At 37.7% G+C, this 13,448-nt stretch overlaps 1 long non-coding RNA gene and 1 pseudogene across 1 annotated transcript; one reads left to right on the top strand and one right to left on the bottom strand.

Annotated features, from left to right (window-relative positions):
• The first annotated feature begins 1,048 nt into the window (after positions 1-1,048).
• The window catches only part of LOC127964396 (interleukin-10 receptor subunit beta-like), a 46,941-nt pseudogene continuing 34,541 nt past the window's right edge, over positions 1,049-13,448 (top strand).
• On the bottom strand, positions 3,029-4,150 carry LOC127964439 (uncharacterized). Its single transcript, XR_008155049.1, has 2 exons — positions 4,053-4,150; positions 3,029-3,965 (listed from the first exon to the last, which is right to left on the bottom strand). It is a non-coding gene; the product is annotated as an uncharacterized LOC127964439 (long non-coding RNA).

A 13,448-nucleotide genomic window follows, 5' to 3' on the forward strand; every position in this document is an offset into this window, starting at 1 on the left:
TCGGATTCCGGCTCCAGCTCTGGCACGGCTCCGGCTCCGGCTCCGGCACCAGCCCCGATGGATCTGTCATGAACTGTCACTACATCCTGTAGTGGACTGTTGTGGCAAGATGGAGACGTTTTGTTTTAGTGGTCAGCAATTTTCTTATATTTTATTATATGCCTCTTTGCACATAAGGTGTTACTTGCCATGCTGACTCCGAGACTGAACAGATTTATGAACCCGGATAGACCATTGCTTGCTCTTTTAGCTAGTGTCAGTGTTGTATGCATCCTACTGTGTGGTCACTCTATCAATTGGACGCTTACCAGATAGCAAGTGTGGTCTGAGTCTGGCTTACATTCAGCACTTCTGTCTCAAGTCTGGTGCAGTTTATTGTTCACAGTCTAGAAACAAACATAGTTTGGCTGAGCTTTGGCTAGAAACTTTAGTTGGAGTTTACCCTGTCAGAAAAAAATAAAGTAATCGACTAAGGTCAGGGTGGGTTTTGATTAGCTGAATAGTAAAATAATGATAATAATAATGATAATATATGGAATTAATGTACTTTACAGTTAAACAAACTTGTCTAAGATGGGTCTGGTATTTCTATAGTTTTGGCATTTATACCCGCCATAAGAGACTTGGTTTTTTGCAGGCGGCAAGGAAGTCAACCGGAAGTTGAAGTCGGCCACGTGCCGCCATCTTGTAGCAGAGCTTCACTAGCGTTAGCATCCCATTGACTCCCATTCATTTTGGCGTAATAACTATACAAATTTTGGCGAATAACTTTACATCTGAGGCGTTTAAAGACTCCATTTGTCCATTATTTATTTCTAAAGATACACGACAATGTATAAAGTGCTCCATTACCTTCTATGTTACATTATGGCCCCATAGAAACAGTTTTTGTAAGAATAGGCCAACGATTGCGTCATAACCACTCGACTCTCTGTCGCACAGTAGAGAAATTACCGTACAGACAGGAGGAGAAGCTCTCAGGAAATTATTTTAATATGGCGTACTGGAGTTACATTTTAAAATACTATACAAAATAATTAATTAGAATACTTACTCCTGCTCACTCACGCCAAAGAACTCCCCGCTCAAGCTCGCCGTCTCTGCAAGATTAACGATGGCAGTTTGCACGCACAGCTACTAGAAGATTTACATCTGTCAGACAGGTTGCTGACGTCATCAAGCTTAGTTTGAGTCTGCGCGTCAGAAACGGAAGTGCTAAAAAACGCTAAAAATGGGCTTCACTTGTCTCAATTGAGTTCCAATGGGGTCGCTGTGTCCATTTCTTTTACTGTCTATGGTTTTTGGTATGATCACGCGCCGTATTTGACATCTGCATTTCCGCGTCAACAACGCATAATCAATATGTATTCGACGCATTGTTTACCCGTTTAAATTCACGCATATTTACACAAGAGGAACTGCCTGGCTTTCCATAATTACATAATACCTGGCAACGTTTGTGTTGACGTAATCTTAGGCTGTTACTTGATATTAAACAAAGACAAGCAAAACAAAAGCCCCAAAACATATAGAGTCTGCTTCTACTCCAGGCAATTATTATAATTTATTTAGCTTTCACACAATAATTTGTTTTTCCGTTCAGTGAACATCACGTGACCCGTTTCTGTCTGTTTCAACTGAACTAGAAGCACGTGTTTTTCGAGAAGGGTTGAGCTGAAACTTACTATTAGTGTTTTTTAAGAATGACGTTTGGAAAGCAGATTTGGGAATTTTTTTTAAACGTTTGTTCACGTATTCACTTAACGTTAAACTTTGTGCACACTCGTTGACCAAACGATAGGATTATTACATCACGGATTTACAGGTAAATTACTGTGGATTTTTCAAAATATGTTTTTAAATGGGTGTTCAGACACACTTGGATCTTGATACACCTCAATTGTATTGTATTGAATTGAAACCGTCCCACAAAGTAAAACGTATTTCGGGGAAATTCAGGTCGCTTTATACTGAGTTTAACATTTTATATTTTAGTAAGCTTTTTTGTAAGGCAATTTGGCGTTACTGTGGTACAGTGAAAGTATAAGTTTTCTATTCTAGCTTTATATCCTACTGTATGATGTAGATATACATACATGTACATATATAGATACATTTTCAAAAATCAATGTTAAGAGATTCCTTTTTATTTATTTATTTTTATTTTTATTAAGTAGCCTAGAGTTAAACTGCTTTTCATCTTCCTTATATAGATCTTGTCAATCACCATGGTGTAGGGGATGCAGAATCAGGTGAATTTATCAAGACCCCATCCACTAAAGGTATTTATAAACCTTCTTTGATTTTAATATTTACAAGTAAATACTTTACTTTTCTCCTAATGAGACACCTGTGATTTGTTAATGTGAGGTTGTTGATAAGGCATCCTAGTCTGTAAAGTTTATTTTTTTTTTGTATATTATTCTTTGGCTGTTAAACACATTTGGGATCCTTTGTGAAGTTCACCGCTAACTTTTATATCAAGGACATGATTTTTACATCTTTCAGTTTTTGTTGGGAATATTTAAAATATAGATGTGTAGCTAGGCAACACCAGTCAAGCTGAGGATTATAAATCTAAATATCCTTATAGGTATATTAAATAAATAAAAAAAAAATATTATATAAAACACATCCATAGGCATACAGTCAAAATGAGTACTGACCTAGACATTTTACTGAATTTATATTTCAACTGAATAATATTGCAGCTGTGAGATATAGTTACAATAGAAGTTATTAAACACTACCACTAAATAATATGGATTTTGCAAATGTGTGAATGAAAGTGCATATTTTTCCAAATGAAACCAAACTTTGGGCTTAATTATGGGATGGCGGTGGCGCCTGAGACATTATTGGTAATTTATGGTTTCATATTAAGAGTAATGAATTATGAGATTTTTGTGTGAATCTAACTACAGTACATACTTTTTTTTTGCTAGTTTTATGTTAGAGCGTCATATATTATCTGAAAGTGACTGAAGGCCATTAAGGAGAGTTGTGTGAAAAAACACTTATTTGGAGCTGGTTTTATTATTTTTTTAATGCAAATAACTCACCTCAGGCATGCAGTCGCTCAATTACAATAATTCAGATTCATGAATGTTTAAAAAACAAAGTTAGAAACATATTCCATTTCCTATTAATAATTCTTATTGTATAATGCACATATGTTTTCACAAATTATGATCTTTTCTCATCCATTGTTGTGGTTATCACTATTGCAGTCATTACAATTCAAGAGTGGATCCCACATTTTGATGATAATGTTGCTCCAAAAAATTTGAGGATTCAAATTAGTAATGGATTATATAGTTTAGAAGTGTGCAAATAGAGCTCCCTTTATAATCATTAAAAAGGACAGGACGTGGCAGAGTACGGTGTCCCATACTCAGAATTTGTGCTCTGCATCTCACCCATCAAGTGCACACACACACACAGCAGTGAGTAGTGAACATACCAGGGCTGCCAAAAATGGCTGAAGAACTAAATTAAAATGTTGTACTGAAATATGATCAAATTTGAATTATATGCCTAATTTCAGTTAGGGTGAAGAAAAGCTTTTGGCTTCTGTCCTGAGGCCACAAGAGGGTCCAACGGGCAAAATATTACTAATGTTGGGTACACACCAAAATATTTTTACATCTTGTAAGATTGCAGGAAGAAATTGGAATGATAGTGTCTGGAATGGTTTATACACGACACATTGCCACAAATCAACAAGCTGATCCTCCATCTCTGCTGTCCACATCTTCACTCTGTGACTTCCATTATCTCGCTTTCTGATTGGATAAGGTTTTGTTTCATGTGATAATCTCCAGAGCGTGCGTGTGTTTGTCCTCGGGGTTCCTCCCACACATCAGGACTTCTGATCGTAAATATTGAACATGTGGAATATTTACGATTCGCGATCGGGGCAGCTTCGACGTTCTTCCGATCAGGTTCGGACACTCTTTACACACCTCACACCAAGAGAATACACACCAAGTTATATATATATTAGTAGCATACATTTCCTATATTTAGAAAGATTTTTAATCTGGTAATACCTGTGTCATACCCATGTCATTATACAAAGTTGTGTCCTGATATGTCACAAAAACAAGAACACACACACTCACACACACACACACACACACACACACACGTTTGTTTTTGTGTAAAGTGTGTTCATCCCATAGGTGTAATGGTTTTTATAATGTAGAAACTGTATATTCTATCGCCCTTCACCAACCCTACACCTAACCCTAACCCTCACAGGAAACTTTGTGCATTTTTACTTTCTCAAAAAAAAACTCATTCTGTATGATTTATAAGTGTTTTGAAAAATGGGGACATGGGTTATATCCTCATAAGTCACCCTCTCCTTGTAATACCTGTGTCATACAATCAATCAATCACCTTTATTTATATAGTGCTTTAAACAAAATACATTGCGCCAAAGCACTGAACAACATTCATTTGGAAAACAGTGTGTCAATAATGCAAAATGATAGTTAAAGGCAGTTCATCACTGAATTCAGTGATGTCATCTCTGTTCAGTTAAATAGTGTCTGTGCATTTATTTGCAATCAAGTCAACGATATCACTGTAGATGAAGTGACCCCAACTAAGCAAGCCAGAGGCGACAGCGGCAAGGAACCGAAACTCCATCGGTGACAGAATGGAGAAAAAAACCTTGGGAGAAACCAGGCTCAGTTGGGGGGCCAGTTCTCCTCTGACCAGACGAAACCAGTAGTTCAATTCCAGACTGCAGCAAAGTCAGATTGTGCAGAAGAATCATCTGTTTCCTGTGGTCTTGTCCTGGTGCTCCTCTGAGACAAGGTCTTTACAGGGGATCTGTATCTGGGGCTCTAGTTGTCCTGGTCTCCGCTGTCTTTCAGGGCTGTAGAGGTCCTTTCTAGGTGCTGATCCACCATCTGGTCTGGATACGTACTGGATCCAGGTGACTGCAGTGACCCTCTGATCTGGACACAGACTGGATCTGGTGGCTACGGTGTCCTCGGAACAAGAGAGAAACAGACAAATATTAGCGTAGATGCCATTCTTCTAATGATGTAGAAAGTACGGTGTTATGTGAAGTGTTTCTGGTTCCGGTTTACCTAATTAATGCAGCCTAAAAATCCTTTAACGGATTTGGATATTAAAAGCATATTAGTATGTTATGTGTAAGCCAGGTTAAAGAGATGGGTCTTTAATCTAGATTTAAACTGCAAGAGTGTGTCTGCCTCCCGAACAATGTTAGGTAGGTTATTCCAGAGTTTAGGCGCCAAATAGGAAAAGGATCTGCCGCCCGCAGTTGATTTTGATATTCTAGGTATTATCAAATTGCCTGAGTTTTGAGAACGTAGCGGACGTAGAGGAGTATAATGTAAAAGGAGCTCATTCAAATACTGAGGTGCTAAACCATTCAGGGCTTTATAAGTAATAAGCAATATTTTAAAATCTATACGATGTTTGATAGGGAGCCAGTGCAGTGTGGACAGGACCGGGCTAATATGGTCATACTTCCTGGTTCTAGTAAGAACTCTTGCTGCTGCATTTTGGACTAGCTGTAGTTTGTTTACTAAGCGTGCAGAACAACCACCCAATAAAGCATTACAATAGTTTAACCTTGAAGTCATAAATGCATGGATTAACATTTCTGCATTTGACATTTAGAGCATAGGCCGTAATTTAGATATATTTTTGAGATGGAAAAATGCAGTTTTACAAATGCTAGAAACGTGGCTTTCTAATGAAAGATTGCGATCAAGTAGCACACCTAGGTTCCTAACTGATGACGAAGAATTGACAGAGCAACCATCGAGTCTTAGACAGTGTTCTAGGTTATTACAAGTAGAGTTTTTAGGCCCTATGATTAACACTTCTGTTTTTTCTGAATTTAGCAGTAAGAAATTACTCGTCATCCAATTTTTTATATCGACTATGCATTCCATTAGTTTTTCAAATTGGTGTGTACCCATGTCATTATACAGAGTTGTGTCCTGATATGTCACAAAAACAAGAGCACACACACACACACACACACACACTCAATCCTCTAGTCATGTTAGTTAACCTCTAAGTGCCTATATTCAATCATAAATATCTATCTTTATGTTTCTATCTTTCTTGGTACCTAATTAAACCTCTCGGTTCGCCTTAGCTACACTGTTAGCAATTGATGTAATTTTTACAATAAATTTTACAACAACGCACTGTATTCATGTTTTTGTTGTAAATCCAAATGCATGATGGGAAATTAACGGACAGTCCTGTAAAATTATTGTAACTACACTGTAGAAGCATTTTTTTACAGCAACCGCATAGCATTGTGGGATCGCTGCTGTTTGAATTTTGAAATTACGCGGCCAACGGACGGTACCAGAAGTATTTTAACATTTTTTTGGAAGAAAGAACATGTCTCAGGTATGTAACATAAAATTTGTTTTATAAGTCTTTATATATTAATACTGGTGATCTGAGTGAGTGCTGATTGTTTCATTTGGTATAATTCAGTGGAATAGGGTGAAGTTAGTTAAAATCACGTCTTCATACTCTATCCAGATTTACATCGCAAGAACTTTACCCAGAAACTATGGACTTTGAGCTGGAACTCGGTGTGCTTCCACCGCAGCTTCCATGATCTAAATAAAGTTATGGGTAAAAAAAATGCCCCTCAGAAAGTCCCTGCTCGCGAGGTACTTGTTCAAAGGTAACGTTACTGAACTTTCGGGAGTGGCAATGCAGCATTGTAATTTCAACCGCCGTTTCTTTTGATAATTTTTGAAATATTACTGTCATCGTGTCATGAAAGGTATAGTGTTTTAACTATTTCAGGCGAGAATGTAGTTGTTTAAAACTCAAATATGCGGTTTATTTATAAAGACTGCGTCTATTAAAAAATGTGTTTCGCTGATGTCGGAGACGGTCAACTCCACGCGATCAGCGGGAGCTCAGTGATCATTTAATCCGTCGGGAGCACTCTCAACTCGGCTAGACCTTCTGACATTTGCCGCTGGCTGTGATGTCTCTTTAGTGGTAAAGCATAAAATATAATTCGTTTTGGGTGAACCGAACAGGTAATCTTTGGTCTTTATTCAGTTAATCTTTTAATATGTTAAAATGAAAAAAAGGAAACAATAGGGTACTGTTTGGTATAATATTTTGTTTTATATTATGAAGGCCTAACGTTACACATTTCCTTGAACTTCATTTCTGCGGCTATTAATATGTTTAACAAATTAAAATGAGAACGAAAGGAGGCAGTGGTGTTTGATATCATATTTCGTCTTATTGAAATGAGGTGGGGTCGGTGGAAACGCGGCATAACCGTACCACGGTCATGAACGGTCAAGGCAGAAGGAAAAGACTGAGCGGGAACAGATGTAGACACTCCGCAGAATCAGCTGCACACTTGCTGCTAGATGGAACATACGTTTGCTTGCTTTAAGCCCTGTTAATAATTGTCATATGGTTATATGTCAAAGAAGAAAGGAAAGGCTGTAATTCAACATAATCCTATTGCATCCTTAAAATGCCTAGTCTAAATTAGGAAAAACCATACCATAACTTTGTCTCCCACCTGATAAAATTGGTACTTTTGCCCATCCTGCCAATACTGCCACTCATGCGTGTGTAGTGAAGGGTTCTAGTGCTCTTTTAGTTATCATATTGTGTATGCATTTCAGGAGAGGCACTAAGTGCAGACAAATGGATGATGTCTTTGGAAGGGACAACTGTGATGGTGCCCCACAACAACCTTCTGAATGGAGGGCAGCGACCTTCGCTGTCTACATGTCTAACTAACAGTATCCTAAAGAGGCCTCAAGCACTAAAGGTATGTTAAAACTGTTTGCACACTTATAAAGAAAATAGACTCTATGATATACTCTATGCATTGATGTCAAAAGACAGGTTTCCATCCAATTCCTTTGCACCTTTTAAGCGCATTCGTAGAAATTTGGCAAAGAAACCCTATAACTGGAGAGCATTTCCATCAGCTCTTTTATGTAAATTGGAAATGGACAGGAGAGTAGTCATGAAACGATGTGGGATCAAAACTTAAGGGGCAACTTAAAACAGCCGATAGAGTTGCAACAAATGTGCATTTATGTTGCATTTATTAGCAAGTCAATCCACATAAAAAGTTTTATTCACATTAGAATATTTTCTGTGAATTTGAACCGTTTCCATTCAGGATTTTTTTGTTTGTTTTCAAAATGTTAAAATGTGCATTAAAAAGCTGGATGGAGAAAAAGCTAATGCTATTAAGTGTCTAATATAGAGTTGGTATTGCCCTGCAAGACATTTATGTAAACACAGAAAAGTCTGACAGACAGCAGTTTAACATTACAATTTTCATTAAGTAAATTTTGGGGGTTCAAGTCATTAGATGTGATTTTACTTTTTCCTTTCTCTTTGGAGTGTTACAAGCTCTTGGTGAATGAAGAAGATCTGTACAGGGTGGCCATATGCACCGTTCATACGGGACACGTCCCCGTCAGGATTTTAATATTGCCTAAAACATCCAGGTCGATCGAGAGCTAAAGAGAGCAGAACAGACAGCTCTTTATGCTTTTGAAATTGCTCTCATATGTTTGTTCGTTCGTTTGAATTGAAGCGTCACTCTTAAACACTGTTTCTTTAAAAAGGGAAACTACTTTGTTTGGCCTTCCAAAAGAGAACACGACTAGAAATCATGTTTATATCACATTTATAATGGGTTTTGACATTATAATGAAATAAACATTATATTTAAATGTTTGTCTCGTTGCTTCGGCCGGACAGGGCACAGTATGTTAAGAGGCATAACATTTCAGTCACATTATAGATAGATTGGATAGCTGGTCAATCAGAGCACACTTCGCTTTTCAGAACGATGAGCTTTGTAAAAATCAACACGTTTCAGAAGGCGAGGAGAGGAGTACCTGTAGAGGAGAAACAATAATGTGTTTTTTTAACCTTAAACCGCTTAAACATTTCATTACAGCAAATACACAAAATAATGTTCTTTTTAGCAACGTCATATGACCCATTTTGTAGACACTTTTGTCCAAAGCGACATTCAATTTACAGTGCATACAGTGACATTATATATTTAAGAAAAACAATGTAAAAGCCAATGTAATTCTAAATGTTATGTTGTTAAATGTGTTGATGTTAAATAAATACATCAACGTCATTTTTTTACTACAATGAAAGTTTACTTATGTTTTTTTTTTTTACACAGTATTTATCATTACCTGATATGAAAACTTGTTTTCACTCTCTTTTTTTCAGAGCTTTTTGTGGAATCGATTCCAAGATGTCAGCAAAGCAGTGAAGAGACGGGGGATCAACGCACCTGTCTGCACCTTATTAAGAAGACTCCTGGGCTTTGAGTTGATGGGCTAGTATTGATGCCCACCCACACCCCACAGCTTCCCCAGTTCAAGACTGGTTGGGACCTTTTGTTATTTATTACCATGTTCCCCCTGATGATAGACTGTCTGGACGTCTGGAAGTGAGCTAGATTCTTCAGTGAAATTGTAATTTTATTTGTATGAAAAAAAAAAAGATAAAATAAGTTTGTAATATGTGATGTTGCATAGTGTGTTAATAAAAAAAAAAATAAAAAGTTGCCATTGTTTTGGTTTTAATTTTGGAAGATGGAAAATTGCAGTATTTTATTATTTTGAATTACAATATTGTAATTGTCTCCTGTAAAATTACAGGAAATTCCTGGCAACTGAGTTGCAGTAAATATACAGGAAATTAAAATAAATTACAGCATTTTACTGTAATAATGCTACTTTAATCACAGTAGCACTGCTGTAAAAATACAGGACTCTATTGTATTAAAAAAACAATATATTACCTGTATATTACTTGCTGTAAATTCACGGCAATTAGTTGCCAGGAATTTCCTGTAAAATTACAATAAATTTTTAACAGTGTAAATATCTCTACTATGCGAGCCTAAAATGCATCGTACTATTAGTACCATAGTTTGGGTTGCCAGATAACCAGTTCATCACGCCATTCATAAAATATGCAAATCAGGTGTCTTTGAGACAAAGAAACACTTTCCCGCTGAAACTATATGCCTTGTTATTGGTCAGTCCAACCAAAAGGGGTGTTACCGGGAAACCACATAAAACCTCTTCCACACCCAAAAAATATGATTCCCTTGAAGGGATAGTTCACCCAAAAATGAAAATTATGTCATTAATGACTCACCCTCATGTCGTTCCAAACATGTAAGACCTCCATTTATCTGCAGTACACAGTTTTAGATATTTTAGATTTAGTCCGAGAGCTCTCAGTCGCTCCATTGAAGCTGTGTGTACGGTCTACTGTCCATGTCCAGAAAGGTAAGAAAAACATCATCAAAGTAGTCCATGTGACATCAGAGGGATCTCAGAGGGAAAAGATTGAAACGTTTTCGGATCACCAGTAGTGATGGGAAGTTTGGTTCTTTTCCACAAACCGGTTCTTTCAGACAGTTTGATTCAATAAATCGGTTGAAGAAAACGGTTCACCGGTTCTTTTGCACTCGACGTAATGGCGTCATTGGTGATGATTGCCCTTGATTCAAGCCTTTGGTTTACCCGCGCTCATAACATTAGCACAGAATCAGTTCAGAATCAATCACCAAAAGAATCAGTTCGGTTCAGACGCTCTGTGTGTCGGTCTGCTTCACGCTGAATCACACGTGCGCAGTATCATCAGCTCCTCGGTTCACTAATCAGACGCATCTGACAGAAATGGTTCTTCACTCGTGAACGAGTCAGTCTATTGTTCGTTATCTGGCTCGGCTCGGTGTTCATCTTCAGTTCTCTCTTCACAGCAGTTCAGTCAGTCTACTGTTTGAGTCAATGAATGTCTGGTGAATTTGCTGGCCAGTCAGTCACATCAACACCATGGTCATTTAACCAACCTTTGGTGCTTTTGGCAGTGTGGGCAGGTGCCAAATCCTGCTGGAAAATGAAATCATCATCTTCAAAAAGCTTGTCAGCAGAAGGAAGCATGAAGTGCTTAAAAATTTCTTGGTAAACCAGTGCAATGACTGGGTTTAAATAAACACAATGGACCAACACCAGCAGATGACATTGCACCACAAATCATCACAGACTGTGGAAACTTAACACTGTACTTCAAGCTTCTCCAGACTCTAGGACCTTAGTTTCCAAAGGAAATACAAAACTTGCTCTCATCTGAAAAGAGGAATTTGATGTCTTGACACCAGCCTCAGTCCATTCCTTGTGAAGTTCACTCAAATTCTTGATTCGATTTTGCTTGATTTAGATTTAGATTTTCCTAATTAGGATGGGGTTCTCTCGGTTGGTTGTGCATCTTTTTCTTCCACTCAGCTGTCTGTTAACATGCTTGGATACAGCACTCTGTGAACAGCCATAATTAATGTTTGTGGTTTACCCTCCCTGCGAAGGGGGTCAGTGATTGTCTTCTGGACAACTGTCAGGTCAGCAGTCTTCCCCATGATTGTGTAGACTAGTGAACCAAACTGAGAGACCATTGTAAAGGCTCAGGAAACCTTTGCTGGTGTTTGAGTTGATTAGCTATTTGGCATATCACCATATTCTAATATGTTGAGATTTGGTGTGTGCTTTTGTAAATGCGAGCCAAAATCATCACAATTAAAAGAACCAAAGACTTGTGTATTGAATTTATTTAATACACAAGTTTCACAATTTCAGTTGAATTACTTTAATAAATTTCCAAGACATTCTAATTTATTGAGATGCACCTGTATATTCGATAATATGGTGACTTTTTAAACATTTCTTTTTTTTTTCCAGGAAACAAAAAAAATGTATTACCTCAATGACCGTAATTGTTGTTTCAGTTGCTGTGATGATAATTTTTGTGTTCGCAAAATAAGACAATCAGCTTTGCATGAACAGAATGTTTTTACATTGGCTCAACAAAGTATTTTTACTGAGCAGAACAACAACAAAAAAAATATTTTTGAGAGAACTCAAGAATCTTACATCATCAATTCGCCTTTTTTTTTTGTTTTCTCGACTATTTATTTTTCACATTTGGGTTTAAAACATATAAATACACAGTATATATGAAACTGTCTGTAACAGATAATGCAATAGTGCTAAAAAATGGTTTACTCAAACTTATGTGTGCAACATAATTGTTGGATCCACTCTCAGACTCAATCCGTAAATTAAAGCAAACAAATGAACAATGTTTCACTGATCGATCTGGAGCTCTTTCCTAATTTTACCCCATGTTTACTCCGGGCGCGAGGCACAATAAGACTATAGACAGTAAACATTACATTCTGCAATTCTGTCGTACTATTTGGAAACAGGAAACTTGATAATAATTCACGCAAAAAATACACAATGCACACATAACCAAATTTTCTGGTAACCAAATCCATATTGTTATGTTGATGGCATATTTATCTCTAGTATTTCCTCTCATCCTACTACAAACCTAAATCGGTGGGTGGTGCTAAACAGCAGTGATGTAGAAGTAGGTGTTGATCTTCTGCGGAGGTGGTGTTTAGCCACACTATTAGTAGTAGCCCTTTATTGTCACTAGTAGGGCTGCACGATGTGTTGTTTAAGCATTGATATCGCAATGTACGAATCCACGCAAGTCACGTCACAGGTTGTGCGATGTAGGCTGTCGTAGTTGATCTGTTATTCATTAACTGTACGGGCCAGCTGCTCCCCGGCCCTTGACGAATGTGATTCGCAGATTAATTGCACAGTTTAACCATCATACAGTCAAAGTTTTGACCGGGTAGAAGAGAGAGAGAGAGAGAGAGAGAGAGAGAGAGAGCGCGAGAGAGAGAGAGAGAGAGAGAGAGAGAGAGAGACACACGAGCGAGCGAGAGAGATATCGCGCATATTAATCAATTGACACGATGGTATCGATGTTTAAATCATTTAAAATGAGAATGTAAGTGAGCTCACCCCATTTTTGTTTGAAAGAAAAAATGTGATTAGATTTCATATCGCAATATATATAGCAGAAAAATAAAATATCGCAATGTCATTTTTTCCCAATATCGTGCAGCCCTAGTCGGTAGTCACAAATTAAAATTAGCCATCATTCTGTCCATACATACATTCAATATAACAAGGGGGTAGACAGGACAGGAAGACAGGGAATTGAGGAAGAAATACAGCATAACATTAGGAGAAAAAAGAAAAAGGAGAAAAAAACAACACCCAGACTATGCTCCTTTGGGAGTAGAGGGTGAGAACAGGAAAAACACCTCAGCAACAAAAGCACATAATCAATACAAACACACGACTTTGCAACTGAGGACGGAAATTGAGGCTGAGGGAGGAAGCAGCCGTACGGTCCATCAGCCCTACAGCGCTGGTCCCAGACCCAGAAGCCATTCTTCAATGTCCTTTGCTAATAATGTGCTAGTCTCATGAGAATGGCTCATCACCCCACGGAAGAGAGGGCTGTAGACAGCAGAATGG

The sequence above is a fragment of the Carassius gibelio genome, chromosome B9, assembly GCF_023724105.1.
Source record: "Carassius gibelio isolate Cgi1373 ecotype wild population from Czech Republic chromosome B9, carGib1.2-hapl.c, whole genome shotgun sequence".
Taxonomy (NCBI): domain Eukaryota; kingdom Metazoa; phylum Chordata; class Actinopteri; order Cypriniformes; family Cyprinidae; genus Carassius; species Carassius gibelio.